General features: G+C 43.0%; 1 protein-coding gene across 5 annotated transcripts in view; it reads right to left on the bottom strand.

The window, feature by feature from the left end:
* Positions 1 to 24,317, bottom strand: part of XCL1 (X-C motif chemokine ligand 1) — a 216,947-nt gene extending 192,630 nt beyond the window's left edge. For all 5 annotated transcript variants that reach the window (XM_065521779.2, XM_074006744.1, XM_065521806.2 and 2 more), the window contains exon 1: positions 24,089 to 24,317. The gene's annotated coding sequence lies outside the window, so the exon portion shown is untranslated. The remainder of the gene's footprint in view (positions 1 to 24,088) is intronic.
* Between the last annotated feature and the right edge of the window lie 331 nt (positions 24,318 to 24,648).

The following is a 24,648-nucleotide window of genomic DNA, read 5'->3' as shown; positions in this document are numbered from 1 at the left end:
ACAGGTGAACACACTGAGGCTCAAAGAAGTTAGGGGATTTGCCTAAGAACACATAAAAACTGCTAAAAGCTACCGTAATGATAGACCTAAAATAGTAACTGGGTATCAGCACTAAAATACATCCACACATTCTTTCAACACTCTTATTTCAGCATAGGACTACCTTTTTCAATGAATCTGATTGAGTGCTAACACTAAGCAACCAGGGAGAGAAAACTATGTGGAATCTTTAATGACTTTCTCTTTCTCCACTTAAGAGATTCATAATGACAATGCTTGTCTTAATTTTGTTTTTGCCAAAATGTATTCCATGTATTTATGCATGGTTTATAGCTTAGCCCCTCATTATGTTATGGGTCAAAATTATTTACAAACCAAGTCAGATACCTTTTAGATTTTTTTAAACCACCCATCCCCTCAATTATGAGACCAGGATGATAGCTATTTAATATTTTTTCAGAAATAAGTCACAACATCAATTGTAATAATGATACATGAAGCCAAGTTGGAGTATGTGAACAATTTGTTTCTTTAAATCATTGTACCATTGCTTGATTAAGCTTAAGAAAAATATTTTGATGGATTGAGTGAAAATTAAGTCTGATCTGAATGCAGCCTTGCATATGAACATGTATCTGAAGAAAATTAAGCTAGACACAAATAATAAGCCTGACAACGTCTCCTTTAATTATTTACACCTGACCCACAATTTGGAAAACACTCTCCATTAAACTGTTGTTCTAATCAGATACATCACTGTCCAGTCTGTAACAGTGCAAGAATGGCTGCCAGTGGCAACTATTTGCTCCTCCTAAAGGAGGAGCAAGATATTCTCAAATTACTTTAATTTTTCAATATGAAAATCTATTAATAAATTTGTTTACTTCCTTAAAGCTATACACTTTTCCTTACTTTATAATTGTGCATAGAAAGTTGAGTATACATCTCATTTTTGTAACATAAAACTCATTATCCCATGTATTTTTGTGTTGTGTGTTTCCATTCATTTATGTGATTAATTTATATGGGTATTTTCCTAATGGAACTATAAGTTTTATGAAATATAAATGGCCTAAGTTTGTTACCATTAAAATATTAGGACTTCAAAGATAGTGGCCTCAATATGATCTGGGAAAGTTCAAAGACAGGAAAGCAGTTAGGACAAAAAAGAAGCAAAAAAAATTTTTAGAAGCTCAGGCCTTGGCTGGGTAGTACTATTGGATCAAAGAATGTATGTGGCCTAGTAAAGAGAAATGATGCTAGCAAGGTAAGCAAAAGCCAGACCTTGAAATACTTTACCAAGGAGCACATCGAGAAAAATCCACTGGAGGATAGTGACATATCAGTTTGGAAACTGAATTTGAGAAAAATGACTCAGTCTGCAGTACAGAAGATGTATTGGAGGGTGGAAAATATTGATGGCAGGAAGAATGGTAACCTGGGTTGCTATATGGTAACTACATATAGTAATCCAGGCAAGAAGCAATGAAGGACTAATCCGAGGCAACATCAGTGAGGACAGAGACGTGTCAATGGATATGGGAGAGTTTAAGGAGGCTACGGAAGGTGGTGACTGGTTTGCTGAGTAAGAGAAGATGAACAAGTGACTGAAAGGAGTCATCCTTGAAATGAACAACTAAGGGACCTGTGATACCATTTAAGGGAATAAGAAATACAACAGAAGTTGCATGTTTTGCCAGGAAGTTAGCATACTGAACTTGAAATGCCCAGGTGCATCCTAGTAGAACTATCTAGTAGAGAGATAGCTCTGTAGAACACCAGAGAGAAGGCAGAAGATAATTGGTACTTATCCGTGAAAGCTGAAATTGGCTTTAAATAAGGTCCCTCACCATTAGGGTATGGCGTAAGAAGAGAAACACCAAAGTTTAAGTGGGCAAAAGAAGAGGATTCCATGAAGAAGGTAGGGCTAGGAAGGAACCAGAAGATAGCAATACCTCAGAAGTCAAAAGGAAGGAGAACTGCTAGAAGAAAACGGTCTACACAGGGCCAGGCACAGTGACTCTTGCCTGCAATTCCAGCAGTTTGGAAGGCAGAGGTGGGAGGATGACTTGGGCCCAGGAGTTCAAGACCATCCTGGGTAACACAGGGAGACCCCCATCTCTAGAGATAATTTTTAAAATTAGCCAGATGTGGTGGTGCATACCTGTGGTCTGGAGGCTGAGGTGGGAGGATCACATCACTGGAGTCCAGGAGTTCAAAGCTACAGTAAGCTGTGATTATGCCACTGCACTTCAGCCTGGGTGACAGAGCAAGACCTGGCCAAAAAAAAAAGAAAAAAACAAAAAAAAAGAAGGAAGGAAGGAACGAAGGAAGGAAGGAAGGAGGAGGAGGAGGAGAAGGAGGAGGAGGAGGAGGAGAAGAAGGAGAAGAAAAAGAAAGAGAGAAAGAAAGAAAGAAAGAAAGAAAGAAAGAAAGAAAGAAAGAAAGAAAGAAAGAAAGAAAGAAAGAAAGAAAGAAAGAAAGAAAGGAAGGAAGGAAGAGAGAGAGAAAGAAAGAAAGAAAGAAGGCAGAGGAGAGAGAAAGAGAGGGAGGGAGGAAAGAAGGCAGAGGAGAGAGAAGGAAGGAAGGAAGGAAGGAAGGAAGGAAGGAAGGAAGGAAGGAAGGAAGGAAGGAAGGAAGGAAAAGAAAACGGTTCACAGAAAGAATGCAGAGACTAAAAAGTGTTCTTTGTTTTGCAGAGCATTGGTGACTCCATTTCAGTGCAATAGGGAGGGCAGAAGCCAAATGTAACAGGTTTGAGTTGGAATAGATTGTAAAACTATCAAAACTCCAAATCTCAATGCAGTTTGAAAACTACTCATCAAATCCAATATCCCAATTTTACAAATGAGCAAATTGAGGCCCAAAAAGGGAACATGATATCCAAGGTCACACAACTAGTGGCAAAACCAGAATCTCCTAACTTCCAGTGCCCTCTCCAGTGTCATTTTGGAGCTGCCCATGTTACCTTTACAGTTTATATACAGTTACTGCTGGGATGCTATACCTCTTGGAGACCATCAAGCCATTCCGACCCTGTGTCTGAGATACATGTGTCACCATGACCCTGAAGAACAGGCCAGTTGCCTTGTCCATCAGTGTCTTCTCTGCCCACTTCTAATTGAAAACTTAGAATTTAGGATTAAAATTTTAAATAGTTCAGATGAGCGATCATTAATAATGCAGTTCAATTCCATTTGATCCTCATGTGGTCCCTCCTGAATGCATAAGTAAAGAAGCTCTGATTCCTTTATTACTGGAAACAGAGAGAGCAGTCGGAGGGGTGTGCAGGGCTCTGAGGTGAGCAAAGCTGAGTTCCAGTGGGACTCCTTAGGTAATGTTTTAAGGTCAACATCTATTGAGCACCTACTGAGTGCCATGCCCTGTGCCTTGCATAGGGAGTGCAAACACTATTAATCCCCAGCCCTGGCTCTTGAGGGAGTTTTGTTCTCTCTGGCTGTGGTTGGACAGACTTAGAGAAAGTTGAATCTCTTAGGCAGTCAAGCTAGTCCTCTCTAAAGTCTTTAACTCAACCCATCTTAGGAGCTCTGTGATCATCTCTGTGCCTCCAAACTAAGATAGCATTGATGGCACGGGGAGAAGCATATCTGTAAATTTAATGATTATGAAATAAGAAGGACTGGTCCTGGCCAGAATTTAGCTACTCCTTTACCTTCCATTACTCCTTTTTTCTCCCCTGCAGGGACACCTACTCAGCATCCCATACCCAACATCTACCTCTCTTCAGCTCTCGCTCTCACTCTCGCCCTAGTTCTCAGTCTCTCTACCACAGTGTTCTCAATGATTATTGGGGGAACCAGCCCCCAATATTTCAACATAGGTTATTTTCTATTTTCCCTAAGTGTCAGCTGGTCTGAGAAATAAAGAGAAAGAGTACAAGAGAGAAATTTTACAACTGGGCCACTGGGGAGACATCACATATCAGCAGGTTCTGTGATGCCCCTAGAGCTGCAAAACCAGCAAGTTTTTATTAGGGGTTTCAAAAGGAGAGGGGTGTATGAATAGGGAGTGGGTCACAGAGATCACATGCTTCAAAGGCAATAAAATATCACAAGGGCAGAGAGGCAGAGTGAGATCACAAGGCCAGGGCGAAACTAGAATTACTGATGAAGGTCCATGTCCTGCTGGCACAAACTGTCATTGATAAACATCTTAACAGGAAACAGGGTTCAAGAGTAGAGAACTAGTCTGACTAGAAATTCGCCAGGCTGGAATTTCCCAATCCTAACAAGCCTAGGGGCCCTGCAGGAAACCAGGGCATATTTCATCCCTTACCTACAACTGCATAAGGCAGACACTCCCAGAGTGGCCATTTTAGAGGCCTCCCCATGGGAGTGCATTCTTTTCCCAGGGCAGTTCCTCCTTGCTGAGAAAAAGAATTCAGCGATATTTCTCTTATTCGCTTTCGCAAGAAGAGAAATATGACTCTGTTCCACCCAGCCCCACAGGCACTCAGACTTTATGGTTATCTCCCTTGTTCCCTGAAAATCGCTGTTATCCTGTTCCTTTCAAGGTGCTCAGATTTCATATTGTTCAAACACACATGCTTTACAAACAATTTGCGCAGATAACGCAATCATCACAGGGTCCTGAGGCAACATACATCCTCAGTTTACAAAGATGACGGGATTAAGAGAATTAAGTAAAGACAGGCATAGGAAATTATAAGAGTATTGATTGGGGAAGTGATAAATGTCCATGAAATCTTCACAATTTATGTTCAGAGATTGCAGTAAAGACAGGCATAAGAAATTATAAAAGTATTGATTTGGGAAACTAATAAATGTCCATGAAATCTTCACAATTTATGTTATTCTGCCGTGGCTTCAGCCGGTCCCTCCGTTCAGGTTCCCTGACTTCCCGTGACAAATGATGCATGCTGTGTGTTTTTAATCAAGTTTCTTAACTTCTCACAGTTCTCATTTCTGCATGTGTAATAATATTCACCTCATAGGACTGTCAGAACAATTAAATGAGGCAATGAATAGAAGGTGCCCATCACAGTGTTTAGTGATACTGAACAGTTCTCCATAAATATTTGATGTCACAATATTATTATTATTTCTGGTACCATTATTACCCTTTCCTTTAATGAATATACTACCTTTCTTTGGGGTATTTGCATTCAGTGGAAGACAAAGAGCATTTACATACAAACAATTAGGTTCCTAACAGCAGGTCTTCGGACCAAGAGAAAAGTCACAGGCAGAGGTCCTTCCTGGCACCCCTCAAGTCTCTCCCTGTGAGTAGTACCTACTTGGGGCTCACAGAAGCCGCTATCTGCACCTGAGCCTCCTTCTCAATGCAGATCACGTCTGCCACTCCACTTGGAGGGCCCATGTGGCTCTGCTGCTCAGGAGCGAAGCTGATCACGGTGCATCACAGCACATAGGCAAGACATGCCTTGGGCTCCTGCCAGGACAGGAGCAATGATGCTCAGGTGCAGCTGCTATCAACCAGAGTGGGGCCTCTCTTGCTGGAGGCTGACTTGGTTTTGTGGCCTCTACCTGACAACCCAGGATGGCCCAAGGTCAAACGACTCAGGGCCTCATGGGAAGTTTATAATGAAGCCAGCAGAGCCAACTGTGCAGCAGCAAATGTCAGCATAAAACTGTCTTCAGCTCCAGGGGCAGCAACATGACTCAGCATTCTAGTTAACCTCCTAAATATCTCTCATTTTCATCCCTGAGCTCCATCCCTATAGCTACTGCCTTCACTGGGGCTCTTATAATTGTTCTCCAGGTGAATAATAAACAGCTGTTATTTACTAAGTGCTTATTACAAGCCAGGTAATATATACTTAGAGTTTTGCATGCAATTTCTCATCAAAATCTCAACCCTATGAGATAGGAATTATTTTTTCCCATTTTACAGATTAAAGGATGCTCAGAGAAATTAACTTGACCAGAGCTTCTGCCGTCCTATCTTCCTCCCACCATGGCCACCTATCCTCCCCACCCAACCTGCTGCCATCTTACTGTGCCTGTCTATACCAACTATTAACCAGTCTGCCATGAGTCTTTCTCTCCTCCAACCCACCTGAGTCCACTCACAAGAATTCCTTCCTACAACATGAATCTGACCATGTCACTCACATACTGAAAATCCTTCAAAGACTCCCTTTTATGTCCAAATAAAGTCAAGGCTCCCTAAACTGGCATTCTCAGCTCCTTTTTTCAAATTTGCTCCAATCCTCCTTCTGATTCCACCCTCTGCTTCTTCCCATGTTCTTGCTGCACAAAGTCACTCAGCATTCCTCAAAGGCTCTCTGCTTTTGCACCTCCATCTTTAACAGTAACACCATCCTTCTCTGTGGACCATGGTTTACCTAGTTCTCTTTCTGGCAAACATCTATTCATGCATGAAGATCTAGATCAAGTGTGACTTCCTCTGTGAAAGCCTCCCTCAGATCCTTCTCTCTGTCCTTCCCATTCTAGTCACTGACCTGATACTACATCAAATTGTATGCAATTACTTGTTGGGAGACAGCTACCCTGATGAGGCTGGGCACTCTCCCAGGGCAGGGACTGGGGTTTATTTGTCACCTTTTAGATACAGTACCTACCTTAGGTCCTGGAACAGGGTAATTTATTGAATATGTATTTAAGAGATGGATGGAGAAATCATTTATTTATTCACACATGCATGCATTCATTCAGTTAGCTAATTATCTACTATGTGCCAAGCAACACCCTAGGGCACTAAGAAGGCAAAGATGATAAGAGTTAGAACTCTCTGAGGAGTCCTTGCTTTGGTCTAATGCTTGTATAATCAAGGACTTTTATTGCGTTTTTCTTGACTCCTTTCCCAGAAAGCAAACTGAACGCAGAGCCTGCAAAAATACCACCTAATGCCATCCTATTTAATCTGGAACCCACTGCCATCCATTTAACTGCCACACTGCTTACAAGAACGTCAGTTGTCAGGTCAAAATCACAGCTTGTGCAAATAATCAATGTTAGATAGCTTGCAACTCCATTGGGATCATAAATCCATCATGAGGTTAGTTCGTTAAATTCTGTGAATTCAATTAACTTTCCTGATTAATCATGGATTAATTAACCAAACTGTGCTGATGTGAAAGTATTAAGGCTTACGGTTGCTATTTTTCTAGAGACAAGAGCTCATAATATTTGGCTGTGTCATTTCATTCTATCTAAATTGAAATCTTGCTCTCTGCCTGCACTGTATTGTTTCATCATTTGATGATATGCTATTTGGTTCTCTAATTTTTTTCCTGCATAAATAGGCCAATTTCATCAATATAATAAGGATACTGGAATCACCTTCTGGGCAAGGACCTCACCCTTTTCTTCACTTTTAAGTAAATTTCATTGTGTAAAAAGGCCCAGGAAGAAAAACACTGATTTTGTATACTTAAGATATATAACAGTGCTGGGCACTATGGCTCATGCCTGTAATCCCAACACTTTGGGAGGCCAAGGCAAGCAGATCACCTGAGGTCAGGAGTTCGAGATCAGCCTGGCCAACATGGCAAAACTCTGTCTCTACTAAAAAATACAAAAATTAGCTGAGTGTGGTGGTGGGCGCCTGTAATCTCAGCTACTTGGGAGGCTGAGGCAGGAGAACTGCTTGAACCCGGGAGGCAGAGGCTGCAGTGAGCCGAGATTGCACCACCACACTCCAGCCTGGGTGACAAAGCGAGACTCCATCTCAAAAAAAAAAAAAAAAAAAAAAAAAAAGATACATAACATGATGTTATGGAATACATATAGATAGTAAAAAAAGTTACTATAGTGAAGCAAATTAACATTTTCACCATCTCAGTTACCTATTTTGGGGAGAGCCAGCTAAAATCTACTCATTTAGCGTGTATCCTATTTACAATAAAATTTTATTGCCTATAGTCCTCGTGTTGTACATTATCTCTTTAGACTTGTTCATCCTAAATATCTGCTACTTTGTATCCTCTGACTTACACTTCACTGATTCTTCCCCCATCCCACCCCCAGTAACCACTGTTTTTTCTCTATCTTTGTATATTAGAATTTTTTTTAGATTTCACATATAAGTGAGATCATGCAATATTTTTCTTCCTGTATCTGACTCATTTCATTTAGCATAATGTCCTGCAAGCTCATCCATGTTGTAGCAATGGGCAAGATCTCGTTCTTTTTTAAAGACTGAATAGCACTCCATTGTAAAAATGTACCACAGTGTCTTTATCTATTCATCCATCAACAGACACTTAGGTTGTGTCCATATCTTGGCTATTATGAATAATTCTTTGATGAACATGAAAGTGCAGATATCTTTACAAGGTGATTTCATTTTTCTCGGGTGTATGCCCAGCAGAGGGATTGCCAGGTTGTATGGTAGTTCCTATTCTTAATTTCTTTTGGCACCTTCACACTGTTTTCCATAACAACTGTACTAATCTACATTTCCACCAACAGTGTACAAGAGTTCCCTTTTCTCCACAGGGACTCCACCTCTCAGACCCTCACAAAATCGCTCTCCTGCACACAGAGGTCACCCCTGAATTGCAGATAGCAAGAGCTGGAAGAGAACCTGGAGATAATCTAATCTGAAACCCTCATTATATTAGATGACGGAAAAGAAGACCAGAGAAGGGCAATGACTAGCCCAAAGCCATTAGGCTGAGCCAGGATTTCCCAAACTCAATTAATGATAATGGCAACAAATAGCTCACATTTATTTATTGCATATATATCTGCTGATTCATAAGCAACATGAGGCTACACACTGAGAAACTGCTAAGTGCCACATGGTTGGAGAGACATATATTTGAGTTCAGCATTACCAAGGCAGCCCAAACCCGAGGGAACTGATTCCTAAAAGAAAGGAAACGCAGAGAAGCGATTCTGAATTCTGGACAGCTCTTGCACTCCAGGCAGTCGCTGATTTGTAAGCAGCAAGCAGAAACCATTGGGTAAAAGGAAAAGATTTTAGCAGCCTCACGGAGATATGGAAACAAAATATGGAGTTCAGGACCAACCAAGAGGATGCTCTTGGAAACACTGAAGACTTTCAGCAGGGACCCCTTATATTAGTGTCCTATTGCAACAAATTACCACAAATGTAATGGCTTAAACCCACACAAAGGTATGGTGCTAACCTATAGCTCTGCAGGTTAGAAGTCTGACAAGAATCTCACTGGGCTCCAATCAAGGTGGCAGCATTCCCTCTGGAGGCTTTAGGGAAGAATCTATTTCCTTGCCTTTTCCAATTTACAGAAGCTGCTTGTATTCCTCAGCTGGTGACCGTCTTCCTCCATCTTCAAAGTCAGCAAGCCCAGATGGAGTTCTCATCACAGTCCATCACTCTGACCTCCTCCTCCGCCTCCATCTTCCACGTTTAAGGGCCCGTGTGATTATGTTGGAGCCACCCAGGAAATCTAGGATATTCTCTATTTTAAGGCCAGCTGATTAGCAACTTTAACTCCATCTGCAACTTTAATTCTTCCTTGGCCACATATCCTAACATACTCACAGATTCTGGGCATTAATTAGGATATGGATGTCTTCGGGGAGCCATTATTCAGCAGACACGTCTTTGAAGTAAAAGTGACTTAGAAATACAAAATTTCTCACACAACTGAAACACAGCTGTGAATCATCTCAATCCCAAACAGGATTAAGGTGATGTGCCCCTAGTTTAACAGCCTGCCAGAAGCAGAAATAAATTTTCTCTGGAGAAAGTTACAATGATCCAGATGTTAACTGGATGTTATTCTTATATAAAGTCCAAGCATTCAATCAAGGATTCCCAGGTGTACATACATATACAAGACCAAATGACCACTTTTCTTTCTTTCCTCTCCCACATTAGAATACAAGTCCCCTGAGAACAGGGACTATGTCCAACCTGTGAGATTCCAGAGTTCAACCCAGGCTGTGGTGTACGATATTGCTCTGCAAATGCATATTGAGTAAATGGCTCTAATACTCATCATAGCCACACTCCAATGGAGAAAACAGTCCCAAGGAGTTGGCTCTAATACTCATCATAGCCACACTCCAATGGAAAAAACAGTCCCAAGGAGTCAGCTTTGGGCAAGGGCTTTCAGAGCCGGCATCAAATTCTCCTAAATTCTACACCACCTGTAACAAGGTCACACCTTATCCAGTGCCAGCTCACAGCAAGCCAACCTTAAAATACAATAATAAGAAGGAAGAAAAAGAAAAAGAAGCTGCTGAGGCTGCCTGCAGCTTGTAACAGACAGGGTAGCCATTGGGAGCAAGCAGGCCTGTGGTGAGAGGAGAGCGGAAGCCACCAATGCTGAATTGACGCCTGATATCCGATGGTTAAATCTATGTAGAACTGTCATCTTCCCCATCCCTTATGTATTTTGAACCTTTTAAATGTTTCTATTAGACTTAAGTCTTCCAAGCTGCCTTCCAGGAAGATTACAGAAAAACTAGAGACGTAGGAGTTCAGAGCCAGGGCTGCTCCATGCTGATGTGAAAGTTACTCTTTGTTTGCCAAACCATAAAGCCTCTGGGACTCTGCACAGGCCTGCATTAGGCTGGAGGAGGAAGGACCTTTGTTGAATTTGTCTGCCAGCTGAGGCACTTTTTCTAATGTGTGCAAAGGCTTAGTGTGTGCAAATGTCAGCCCCAGACCAGAAGCATTTTAAGAAGTATTCTAAATAGGAGAAATAACCATCATTTATTTGAGTACCTGTGCAAGCACTTTACATGCATTATGTCACTTATTCCTTAAAACTCCATGGAGTAGATATTGCTATCATTTGACAACAAGACTGAAGCTCAGTGATGTTAATTAATTGGGTCAAGATCACACAGCCAGGAAGTGGTAGAGCCAGTGGTCAGTGTCATGCAAATGCCTAGGTGTTTGGCCACTAAAGCAATTCTGTCTCAACCAGTAGTTCTTGTGACCTGCTTCTTGCATATAATTCAAATTGGCACATTCGAACATCTCAGCGGCTCAAAAAACAAGCATGAGAGGAAAAAGAACACATTTGTTGAACGTGGGTAGCTGAGGATCTGTGGGCTTTGAGTGGGGGCATTTCCCCTTCTCTACCATGTTGGCGTCTAATGGTGCCCACCTCTGTGATATTTCCAGAACCCTCACCGGTAATGGGCCATGTAATTCAATGAGACTTTACATGGGAAACAAGAGCTCTGTTAGAGGGCAAACTAGCAGTTTCCTTTTGGGAAAAAAAGGAAACTGGAAGAACATAAAGATTTTATGCGAAAAGAAAGAATTCCTGGTCTCCCACGTGTCCTTCAGGTTATTCCAACATCATCCACTCCCTTGATCAGTCTCCACCTACGGGTTGCATGAGTACTGGAGAGTATCTCCTGATGATTAAGTTGCTTTTTTGGGATAGTGCGATTCATTTTTAGTTCCTCGTCACTAAAGCAGAGAGCCCAGAAGTCAGCGTGCGCGCCCACGGCATTCGGATCAGGTGAGGTTGCCGAGGCAACGCCAGCCGCGCCTAACGTCACTGAGCGAGGACACCTCCGCAGCCTCCCGCGGGCTTCACTGGCCTATGTCAGACTTGGTTGATTCCCAGAGCTTCTCCAGAACTCCAAGAGCTGCCCTCCCACTCCCACCCACCTCAGCAAACACAGGAAGGGAGGAAGCTGCCTTTATGAAAAGGCAAAATCAGAAGAAAAAAAAAAAAAACAGGACAGGGAACCAGGGAGGGGTCCCGAATGATCCCCAGGCGAACGTATCTGTGACTCTGCTTTGAGATCCGGGGAATGAGAAAATGGATAGTAGTGGGAGACTGGGAAAGGTCTCTGTGGTGCTCTGTGGAGCAGGAACAGAGGCAAATCTGATCAAGAAAGGTTAAAACCTCTTTCTCCTCCCCACTCCCTTCCTACTTGAAGCCTCAATTAATGTAATCTCTGGGCAAAGCCCATCACTCAATAAGTATAAGGATTTCTCCCCACAGAAGAAAAGGGTAACCACTGGGCAGAGAAGAGGAAGCTAGAGACCCTGATGCCATTCTCAGCTCAGTCCCTGTGGTGGAGCCAGCCTTCTGCCACCAAAGTTTAGCCATCCCCTTCCAGGCTATAAAACTGTTTCGGAGAAGCACTCCTCCCAGCAGTCTCTGCACCCAGGCCCCATGTGACCAGTTCCTACCAATAGGCTGTGAGCAGAAGTGATATGGGTCATTCTCAAATCAAAATGAGGCCATCTCCACCCTCTCTCTCTCCTGCTGCTTCAAGCTAAGATGGCAAAGCAGGGAGATAGAAGGAGCCTGGATCCCTAAATCACTACAGGTGTCCCTCAGTATCCAAGAAGGGTTGCTTCCAGGATCCCCACAGGTACCAAAATCCAGGGATCCTCAAGTTCCTTTTATGAAATGGTACAGTATTTGCGTTTAACCTACGCACATCCTCCTATACAGGTTAAATCATCTCTAGGTTACTTATAATACCTAATACAATGTAAATGCTGTGTAAATAGTTATTATACTGTATTGTTCTTCTTCGTTTTTGTTTTTTTTTTTCCGAGTATTTTTGACCTATGGTTGGTTGAATCCACAAATACAGAACCCATGATACAGAGGGCCAACTGTCCATTGAACACAGCCATTGAATTGCTTTGTGAGTTAGAAACAAAATTCTCTTGTGGTAGGCAGCTGGGATTTCGGAGTGTCTCTGTTATGGCAGCTAGCATTAACTTACACAGCCTTATCACCAGCAAGGTTAAGCCAGTGACACATGCCTGGGTTCAGAGGTGCCGGCACAGCTGGGGCACCAACCAAAGCTGAACACGAAACTTGCTCTAACTAAAACAAGACATACTAGAGCAAAACACCTCAATGTGGCTGTTTCCAGGACATGGGAGAGATATTAGGCAAGAGGCAGCCAGGGCAGTCAGTCGAGGCGGGGAAGTTTGAAGGAAGATGAATTTGTTGAGGCTGAGGCCTCTGCTCAGTCCTCAGGTCATGTGTGTGTCTCCCTGAGCACACTACAAGCCACTGACACAGAGGCTATTAGAGCAGCAGCTAGGTATGGAAACTACCGTGAGGACTGCTGTGCGCAGTTGCATAGGCTACTGCACGAAGACATGTAGCCAAGAATGTAAGTGGGGGCTGAAGTACAACCTGCCCTTTTCTTACCAAACCAGGCATCTGGCTCTGAGTTGAGTTCACCTGAAGAAAAGGCTCAGGACTGCCTCCACCTGATGCTTTTTAAAATGTATGCAGAGGTGCCATTTGTGTCTAACCTTGCACCTATGGTAGCATTTTATATGCCTGGCACAAGGGCAGTGGGCTGGTGGTAGCCTTGACCTTTGTGATTCTTGAAGGCCAGGCCACGGAGTTCTCACTTTCAAGCCAGCATCAACAAAAAGTCACATGCAAAGAAAAAAAATCTCTAATGACCAAAGTAAAATTGAAAAGCTTGATGCCACTGCTAAATGAAAAATACATTGTCTCTCTCTTCCCTCCTTATCCCTTTTCTCCTCCTCAACCCAGAATCTTATCCATGCTTAGCTAAATCCGCTTTCCCTTCCTGCAAGAGAAAAGCCAGGAATGCTCTTTGTTTCAAAGGTCTAGAGAAAGGCACAATAAATTTCACTCCTAGAGGCCCTGATGTGCTGCTGCAGACAAAAATAGGGACAAAGCAGGCCAGCAGCAATGGAGACCAGGCCCAGAGCAGTCCATGGGAGAGAAACTGGGAGGTGAACATTTGGGGGAAGGCTACAAGAAGGACAAGGACAAGTGAGATTCCAAAAACAATCCATCAGTGGATTAGGTCATTCTTATGACAGGATTCTCCCATAGAAGACAAGTAAGACAATCCTAGCGTTTTGGGAGGCTGAGGTGGGGGGATCACAAGGTTAGGAGTTCGAGACCAGACTGGCCAACATGGTGAAACCCTGTCTCTACTAACAATGCAAAAATTAGCTGGGCATGGTGGTGGGCACCTGTAATCCCAGCTATTCAGGAGGCTGAGGCAGGAGAATCGTTTGAACCCAGGAGGCGGAGGTTGCAGTGAGCCAAGATTGCACCACTGCACTCTAGTCTGGGTGACAGGGCGAAACTCCGTCTCAAAAAACAAACAAACAAAAAAAAGAAGATGAAGACAAGTAAAACTTTAAAGAAGTGAAAGAAAACTTACACAGAGGCCCATGTAAGGAAATATCAATATTTCTTGCAAAATTAATCACTGAACAAGAATTATCATTCATAAATGACAGGGATTTTATAGGAAATTGACACAACCTTTTCTGAAAGGCAATTTGGTTCTCTCTATTAAAAATTTAAATATTCAAGCCTTTTGATCTAGCAAGTCCATTTCCAGGAACCTACGCAACAGAAGTATTCCAACACTGGAAATGTCTAGAGAAATTTGTACAGAGGTGCTTGTGGTTAATAAAATATGCATTTTTTAGGTGTATTTCCTGTGAAATTGTGTCAGCCTTTTTTATTAGAAACTATACATCTGTGAGGTGACTTGGTTAGGATTCAAGATGCTATCTGACCTTGTAAAGGAACCAAGACCTGGTATTTTACTAATTGTTTCTAAGCTGATCTATACCACTGGACTTGAACCTCTTGGGGGTCACATCTTAGTCACTGTTCATTTTCAGACCTGTTTCAGAGCTGGGAATATAGTGGGTGCTCAAGTGCTATTTGTTATATGAATTCATGATTGAAGTGGGCTTGGTTCAAATGTAGTATCTCGCCTTCATTAGCACAGTATTCTTGAAGCAGAGTCAGTGGATATCTGTTTTACTCCGGATTGATCTCCAACTATCAGCTAGGTCCTTACTCGCCACTCTGTGCAGTTGCTGGTTTAGGAAGGGGCAAATGAAGGGATTCAGGAAAGGGAAGAAGGAAAAGAATATGGTTGGCAATTTAAGTTCTCAAGATGAAATAAGTTGGGATTTCTAGCTTGTTTTCCCTATCTTGAACCTCCTGAAATTACATGCAGCCCATTTCTCTGGGAAAGGTATATGGTTTTCATGAACTTCTCAAAGAATTCAGGTCCATGACATTCCAAAATAAACATGATTAAGAATCACTAAACCAAGGGATTTTTGATGCAAAAATGAAATGTGATTAGACAACCTGTGCCAAAGAGTAATATACTAAAGGTGATAGAGAAACCAGTGTGGAAGGGCCAAGGTCACAAACAGACCTACAAATGACCATAAAATAACTCACACTGATGTTCCAGTTTTCCCTTGCAACCCTTTAGTGTGCTGTTTCAAAGCATTACAACTTAAAAGGATGTTTATTAACTACCTACTCAACTCATAAACTTAGGTTAACATTGTTATATACCCTAACTGAATGTGAAAAGTCATTTTCTGACTTTTAAAAAACTAAGATAGAAAGAAAATCTCAGAAACTGACAAACTGAATGCTTAGAATATCACCTATAAGAAAACATAACATAGGATGTTTCACTATACCATCTGCCTTAATCATCAAATTGTTACTCAATTACTTTCCGGTAGACAGTCAAAAGCAGCTGATTTGCTGTGACAGCATTGCATTAAACTTAGCAAGTGAAGGAGGAATGCTATTAATTTGTTTCCTAAATCCTCAGAATACTGGCTTCTGCCCATCCAGCACAACCACTATTATTTTACCAAAACAGCAATCAAGGTGGCCTCAACCTTTTTGCTTTTACAAAGCTCTACTACTTGCCAATTTGATTAGCTTTCAAGGTGTCTTTGGTGTTCCTGATATGTTGTAACGAACCAAAGTTAGATTTCACAGAAAGAAAATTTTGGAAATTTGCCATAATATGTATGTTAGCACATACTAATATTAAATTAACTATTGTGCTCCCAATACTTTTCTATATAAAGGAGTGGATAATATGGCTTTCCCCGAGACAGAACTTTCCACCTCCCTGCACTCCTTATTCTCCCGTCACCTTATTGGCTCCCATCCATACCACTGACCTACAAGTTAACAAATAGCTATGTTTGAAGCCACCTAGACCTCTTCCCAGGAAGATGACATAATCACCAATACACCTTCTTAGCACTTATCTGCCTGCTTCATCATGCTAAGTGTTATAAAAAATAAATTAATCAGATGCAGCACTTGGTCTCTAGATGTCTACCAATCAAGCAGAGAAAAATCTGTACTTGCATACAAAAGAGACATCTGAGTATAGAATGGCAAAAAGAAAACTGACCTGGGAGACAGTACTCAGTTGAGAAATTGCAATTTAGTTTGACATCAGTTGAGTGATACAATAGTTATTAGAGAATAAATAAATAAATCCACACACATAGAGCCTTTGCATTTTATAATATGTGAAGGCTGCTTTTAAGATCAAGCACTGTTGCCTGGGACTTGTAAAATGGAGGAAGCCTAGGCCAGTAGAACAAGTACTGAACTGTGAGTCCAAACACTGGGGCTCTGAGTCATTCAACTTCTGCATTCTTGTCACTTTGTCTCTTCCACATATAATAGTGGTGATCCCTAAAGTCCTGATATTGACTATCTTTCTACTATCTCAATCTTTCCTGTCTCATGACATTGGACAGAGTGAGAGGCTAGGAGACCTAGGAAAAAAACGGAAGCAGCTGCAGAGCCTGATACCTGAGGCACATAATAGTGGAGAACCCAGTGATATTGATTTGATTGAGAAGTACCCAGTCCAAAGCCAATGTGCCAAACCCAGCCAGAAAAACTTGGAAGGAGGGGTGAATGTGGAGGCCAAAATATCTGGACCATAAGAGCTAATGCAGGATGACTAGGCTAGTGCTTGTTGTGCATATTGCACAACTCCAGGGGGCACCATTTTCTCATAATCATTTTAGATTTGTGTAGTTATTGTGACAAACTTGTAAAAGATATCAGAAAAGTGTCTTGAGGAAGGATGCTATTTTCTATCCCATACTAGGTTTCAACCTGGACTAGCTAACAGGCCTGAGATAGAGGGATGGGATGAGCAAGCCAAGCCCCAACGGATGGTTCAAGGTTGAACCCCATGGCTTTAGGAGCCCAGCCTGGAAGCACACACTTCCAAGATTACAACAATCACCACTTTGCAGGCATTGCCCAAATCTCTGCCCCTAAAACTGACCTCTTGCCAGTCTGCTCTGTAAGTCCACCCAGAGATTCTCTACTAAAGCTCAACGCACCTACTCTACTCCTCTTCTTCCAACCAAACAAGCTCCACCTGATCACTTTCCACTTCTGCTGAAGGCCTCATAGTTCCTTCATTGCTCAACTCTGAAATCCTGAAATCAGTTCTTGAGTCCTTCATCCTTCTTCCACTTTGGTATTCATTCAGAGACCGTGCCCTCTTCCTCTGACAGCCTCTGGCATCTATCCCCTCATTCCCAGACCTCCTGCCACCACCCAATTCAAATACTCATCTCCTCTCCTCTGAACCACATAATACCTTCCTAGCTGGTCTTCAGAGCACCAATCTTCCTGCTTCAATACATTGTGGATAGAGCTGGCTAATTGTCCTTAAACACTGCTCTAAACACATCACCTTCTGCCCCTAAACTTCACTAACATCTTCCTGCTTAGTGAATCAAAACCAAACTGCCCCCAAATGGCACAACACCACGATTCCCCCTACTCATGTAGGCAACACTCAGCAATACCAAAATCCCTTATTTTTCACAGTTAACCAGACAGTGACCTAGGGAAACAATATCTCTAAGTCTCAGTTTCCTCACTTGTTAAATGCGGATATTAACAGTACCTACTTTTAGAGCCATTGTGAAGATTAAATACAATAATATCTGGAAAGTACTTAGCGTGCTGTGTAACTGTCAGTGTTTATAATGATGATGATGAAGATAGTCTCCCCACAACACCCTTCAAATGGCTTCATTTAACCTCTGACTCACAATTGTTCTATTTTACATTCAATTTCAACCAAATTCACCAGCTGTTAGGCCCAATAAATGCATTTAATATAGTCACTTGTTTTTCAGTTCCCCCTCTAGCTTCCCCAAACTTGTCTTCTCTCGCCCTCAAGAAATGGAAGCTTCTTGGACAGAAGTGAAGTAATAGGGAGTGCAATCCACTTATCTCAATGTTTTGACCAGACCCTTTCTTTCATGTAAAAATCATCCAAACCAGGCAGGGCTCACGCCTATAATCTCAACACTTTGGAAGGCCAAGGTGGGCTGATTGCTTCAGCTCAGGAGTTCAAGACCAGCCTGGCCAACATGGCAAAACCCTCCATAAAAAAAAATATTAAAATCAGCTGGGTGTGGTGGTGCACACCTGTAGCTACTCAGGAGGCCACAGGTGGGAGGCTCGTTTAAGCCAAAAGTTGGAGGTTGCAGTGAGACAAGATCACACTACTGCACTCCAGCCTGGGTGAGAGAGCAAGACTCTGTCTAAAAAAAAATTATCCAAACCAAATTTTCATTAGAGAAGCAAGTGTTTTAGGACAATTGAGACATTTTGTCTCAATTCTTGAAAATGTAGGTCTTACTTTCCAATAACATTTAACTACGTATTTTTAAGAGTAAAATATGATTCTTTTAAGAATGAAATAGAGACTTAAAATAGTTGAAAAACAAACTGTTTTCCCAGAGTATAGAGAATTAGAGTGATAGAGTGAAAAGAATATGAAATTCAAATTTAGATAGCTCTTGGATACAATACCAGCTTCTCTACTCCCTAGCTTAAGCTCTGCTCAAGAGAATGGGAAGTGGAGTGTAAATCAAATGACAGGCATCCAAATCTGGATACCATCCTTACTAGGAAATTACTCTCGGAATCTCACTTTCCTCATCTATAAAGTGGAGATAATGACACCAACTTTGTGGGCTGTTGTGAAAAGTGGCACAATCTGTAAGAACCCAGCAGAGAATCCGGCTGAGGTACCATGAGGATCTTCTCTGCCCACACCCGTTGCCCACCATAAGTGCTGTGGCTTAAAGAATACCTGTTGCTAGAGAATGGGCTTTGCTTTCAAGCGTGTATAGATGTTTCTCTGGGCTGCACATCCTGGGAGTTAAAATAAGAGTGATGGCAAGGTTTGGCCGTTATTAGTATTAATGGTATTAGTATTAGTCCTCTCGGGCTACCTACCATAGCAAAATTCCATAGACCATGACTTAAACAACAGAAATTTATTTTCTGTTCTGGAGGCAAGGAAATCCAAGATCAAGGCGCTAGCCAGGCAGGTTTCATTCTGAGGCCTCATCTCTCAGCTTGTAGGCAGCCACCTTTTCACTGTGTGGTCACATGGCCCTTCCCCAGTGCCTGTGAGTGGGGACAGAGAGAACGAGCTCTCTGATGTCTCTGCTTATAACACCACTAATCCCATCAGACCTGGGCCCCACCCTCATAACATTATGTAACCATAGTTCCTTCTCAAAAGTCCCATTTCCAAATACCATCATATTGAGAATTGGGGCTTTAGCATCTGAATTTGGGGACAAGGAGGGCACAAACATTCATTCCTTAGCATTACTTAACACTGCCCTTACTCATCATTACAGAATCCCAACCTCCCTCCTAAGTCAACATACCTACTGGGGAAATCCCCAAGATATGCCTCCATGTGCTCACCAAAGGGTCCTCTCAGCCACCACATGGCATCAGCCATTTTTCTTCTTCCCTGCTGCAATGCCTGAGGTCTCTGAAACTCAAAGGTGATGCCAAAGCACAAAGTCTCCACGGACACCATGGGAGAAAAACCTCCAGCATGGCCAAGGCCACGGCCTCCTGTTGTTTCCTCTGAATCTGCAGTGCCAGCCCCGAGAAGCTGCTCCTGATGCCAGAGCTACAGATGTGCCAATGCCTCCCATCCCACCACAGCCAGGGCCCCAGTGTCCTGACCAACAACGCAGCAGAAGCCCTCCCACCTTTGGGTTGGGCCGTCTCAGAGATTTCAGACGACAGTTTCCTCTTCTTCAATATTCAGTGGAGCACTCTGTTCACTGCACACAGTGTGGCATCCGCTGGTACCCAATAAACATTGTTTAACATGCAGTGGCCTGGGTTAGAGAGAGTCCTACAGAATGAATGCTGTACTCAAAACTGTCCTTTATCTCTGACTCCAAGTCATTTTTCTTTTTTTTGAGATGGTGTCTCGCTCTGTCGCCAGGCTGGAGTGCAGTGGCACAATCTCAGCTCACTGCAATCTCCGACTCCCTGGTTCAAGTAATTCTCCTGCCTTGGCCTCCTGAGTCGCTGGGATTACAGGCACACGCCACCACACCCAGCTACTTTTTGTAATTTTAGTAGAGACGTAGTTTCACCATGTTGGCCAAAATGGTCTGGATCTCCTGACCTCGGGATCTGTCCGCCTTCTTCAAAAAAGGTTTGTGTAGCTCAGTTCTCTCTCCCCTGAGGAAGACAAGTAGGTTCCTCAAAACTAGAGTTTCCAACCAGCATGCTGCAGATAGGTCACTGGTGTGCCAGGAGATACCGTTCCCCTGAAGTCTCCAGGGCTGCTGGGCTGGCACTGAAGGTCAAGAGCCGCAGAGTCAGCCCCCCCATGCAGACAGCAGCCCCTCAGTTCACCTCAGTGTGGCATACCATGACGATCATTCTCTATGTAGACCATAAACAGGAGGAGGTTGAGAAGCACGTCCTCATGCTGAAAGAGCCCCAGCAGGCCCTTCTCTCATTCTGTCATGTCTGGACCGTAGGACAAGCCCTGCTTAGGTTCAAGAAGTCCTCCCTACCAAGAATTTGTGAGTACAGCATCATCTGAGTCTGTATCCTCATTTCTACACAAGCACTGAAATTCACCCCTTCTTTTGTTTCCTTCACACATCTCTCAGTCTTGCCCTCAACTGTTTTCTCAATAGCTTGACCTCTTCATTTGGACTTGACCCCATGCCCCAGCCACATCGTCCCCATTCTGCTGCCCCATCTTCATCGTTGCATCTTCACAGTAATTTATTCTCTTACCAATGTTTGAATGGAATTCCTTAAAATTGGGTGCAAAGAGGAAAGACACTTTGCATTAGGGGGTAAATTTTTAGCAGAACCCACACACTTTGCTACTATTAAAAGCCATACTATAGGCCAGGCGCAGTGGCTCACGCCTGTAATCACAGCACTTCGGGAGGCCAAGGTGACGGATCACGAGGTCAGGAGACCAAGACCATCCTGGCTAACACTGTGAAACCTCGTCTCTACTAAAAAATACAAAAAAATTAGCCGGGCATGGTGGCAGGCGCCTGTAGTCCCAGCTACTCGGGAGGCTGAGGCAGGATAATGGCGTGAACCTGGGAGGTGGAGCTTGCAGTGAGCCAACATCACACCACTGCACTCCAACCTGGGCAACAGAGCGAGACTCCATCAAAAAAAAATAATAATAAGCCATACTATAAAATCAAACGCTGCTCAATTAATACCTTTAAGCAAATTGACGCATTAACTAATCAACATCCATGAGAAAGAGAGCTGAGAGGAAAACTGTGCATAAGTGCAATTCTTCTGGTCAAGTAGCTCTGATAGTCGATGAAAAGGAGGGTGGAAAACATTTGTGTGAAGATTAACAGTGGGTACTTCACCTGCCAGGAAGCACTTGAAATTCACTCACTCTTTTAACTTTTTTTTTTTAAGATGGGGTATTGCTATGTTGCCCAGGTTGGTCTTGAACTCCTGGGCTCAAGCGATCCTCCCACCTTGGCCTCCAAAATGCTGGGATTACAGGCATGAGCCACTGCGCCCAGCTGACTCTTTTAACCTTCAAGTCTGACAGCTGCTTAAGTACAACTAGGTGGTGATTTCTCTTCAGAACTGTGGTACTTCCCTAACTAAAACCTTCCTTAGTTTGTTCCACTCATTCCTCACTAAACTGTGGGAAATAGCCATCCAATTTGTCTCTCCCAATCATCTTGCAAATGAAAAGAGGATGACAGTCCCTCTTTCAAAAAAGAAGGGGTTGCTTCCTGCTATACATGATTTGCTGTATGTAGACTGATCAATATTGAGAAAAGAGGTTTACATGCACAAAGAAAGAAATTGAAGGGAAAGATTTCCCGGAGGGTTCAGTGGAGGTATTTTTGCATGTGTACAAGTGGATTCAATATTACCGCAACACGATATTTTCAATTTATTTATGAGAGTTATTTAAAAGCAACAGGCATTGTACTCTCTGGGGACAGAAGCCCCCCAAGGCCAATTCTTGCCCTCACCTTAGCCTCATGGACAGAGTTCCCATCCTGACTGTCTGTGACACTTTACAACTTAGTGAGATTTAAAAAGAAGGAAGGGCAGAATTGTGGAGGTTAGCAGTAATGGAAATTAGAAGCATTTTGCAGCCACCCTTTTATTAAACCTTCTACCCTGGCTCTTCTATCCCAGCGATCACAGTCCCCGTGTGCAGGATTAGAAAATTCTCTTGCACAGAAGCACCTTTCTGATATTTCAGTCTTCACCATTCATTCCTTTGACATAATTAAGGCTTTTTTTCTAGAGTCTCTCTGAAAATGCAAATATCCCAGAGATGGAAAAGTTGAAGACATGCTAAGGAATCAAGGTTTCAATGAGATAGAAAATTATACTAGTCATAATATTTCCACGGTAATTTACAGTTGATTAAGCACTTTCACAGCTAAAGCCTCATTTGATACTTATTAACAAACATAAGACTTAGAAAAGCAGGACCTATTTTTGGTATTATCATATCCATTTTACATAAAAGACTCCTGATAACCAGAAATATTGACCCAACACTCCTATGCTATGCAAGTTAAAGAGCTGATTACAGACCCAAAACCGGATTTCTGCATATCCAAGAATGGAGCTGGCCACAGTCAAAGTCATTCTCACTCTTCCCTCTCCCTTGCCTCTCCTGCTTCCCACACTGATCAGTCCCCAAGTCTGTGACCCCAGAATCCCAGCTGTGCCTGGGTCACAAGTCCAGAGACCCTCACCAATTTTCTGACCCGTTTTCCCGAAGTCAGGCAATCGCCTGAAGAACCCTGGATCCTGTCATTCCTTCCCTACCCTGCACCGGCAACCCCACTCTATACAATTCAACAATAACAGTATTTATTGAGCACCTACTGTGTGCCAGGCTCTAGGCATTAGGATACAACATTGTAGGATGAGATCCGAAGGTCGTTCCTCCCAATCAAGACTCTCTTGCTCGGTTACCCGCCAGAGTTCTAGGGATCTTTATCTCAGTGGTGAAGGTAATGATAATGCCTGAGAGTTGCTGGAGAATTTACAATGCGTGAGTGACTATTCTCAGCATTTGACTTATGGTAACTCATCCAATCCTCGTAACAGCCCTACGAGGTATTATTCACATTTAACAAATGAGAAAACTGAGACAGAAGGAGGTTGCCTAGTAAGACTGCACACCTAGTAAGAGGCAGAGCAGAGGTAGACAGAGGAACCTGGCTCGCAGTCCACACCCTTATCTCTTAGGCTAAGCTGTAAACTGGTAGAAGCAGTGGAAAGAGAAATAAACTTTAAACCAATATGTATTCATGTAATACTTCTCTGTGCTCAGGCCAGGGAGATAGAAATGAATGTAAGTGCCTCATGGAAGGAGCTTCCTTTCTCCACCTCCTTTCAAAGATAAGGCTCACCCATGCAGACACTTGTCCAGCAGCAGGGAGGGCCCCAGGCCTCCAAATTTACTATTCATTTGCCCATTCTGTCTGCACACCCTTGATCTGGCCCTGCCTTTCTGATCACCACTAATGCTGGGCCCTGGTTCCCAAGAGTCTCCCAAAGCCCCCTTGGTCTGATAACATTTTGGCTCTGTGTCTCCAACTGAACCCAGCACACACTCTGAGATCCATTTCTGGTCGTCAGCTCTCCGCCTTCACACTCCCTGACTTGGGTAATAGGTCAGTCCATCCCAAATTAATCTGCACCTTCCTCCACCTGGAAGTGGCTTAAAATACTAGCTCAGACTTACTACCTATCAGCACAATATGCGTGCTTGACTCATATTTGTTCCTTTGATTCACTTTCATTCATTTATCCCTTCAACAAATACTGTGCACCTACTATGGGCTAGACATCTATAACATACTTTACGTGCACTGTACCTTTAAATTCTCCGAAGAACACCAAAAGGTTTCTATTACCTCCATTTTTATCTATGATAAAGCTGAGTTCTCAGCACCTTTATCAAAGAAGAATTTGCTATCTGCGAGCAACTGGAGGTGGACCTACCTTTTACCTTCCCGCCGCAGCCCTTCAACAGGCACTCAGCAGACAGTCGTTAAGTTGCCCTGGATTAACAAGCCAGCAGGGCACTGTGTGTGGCCTACCTGCTGATGACCCCCAGTGGAGATCTTGCTGTTCAGGGCCCTCTCTTGTGCATATTCACTAAGTAAACATCGGCCTGGACGTCTCCTGCATTATCAGCAGCCACCAGGCACAGTGTCCAAGCTTTGAAAACTAGGAATGGTTGAAAATTTAGCTCTTGCCACATCGCTAACAGAACAGAACCAAAAACAATCATCTGACGTTAGGGGGTGCCACACACAAGCAATGGGGACCTCTGCCAGCCCAGCTTCCTCCTGGGGAGGTGAGCTTTCTGCCTGGGCACATGGAAAAATAACATACATGTATGTGCTCTTTTCTTTGCCCTGGAGGCCTTGACAGCTGTCAGCTCTGTTCTGACAGGTCCTAGCCATAATGAACCAGTAATGCTTCTTCAGGTCCTTGCTAAGCGTTAGAGCCCTAGGTGATGCCATGTGCCAGGGGAGATCACCCAGAGACTCTGATCC

Source organism: Macaca fascicularis, chromosome 1 (genome assembly GCF_037993035.2).
Source record: "Macaca fascicularis isolate 582-1 chromosome 1, T2T-MFA8v1.1".
NCBI lineage: Eukaryota > Metazoa > Chordata > Mammalia > Primates > Cercopithecidae > Macaca > Macaca fascicularis.
Note: the sequence above shows the minus strand (reverse complement) of the source record. Positions and strands in the feature narration are given on the sequence as shown.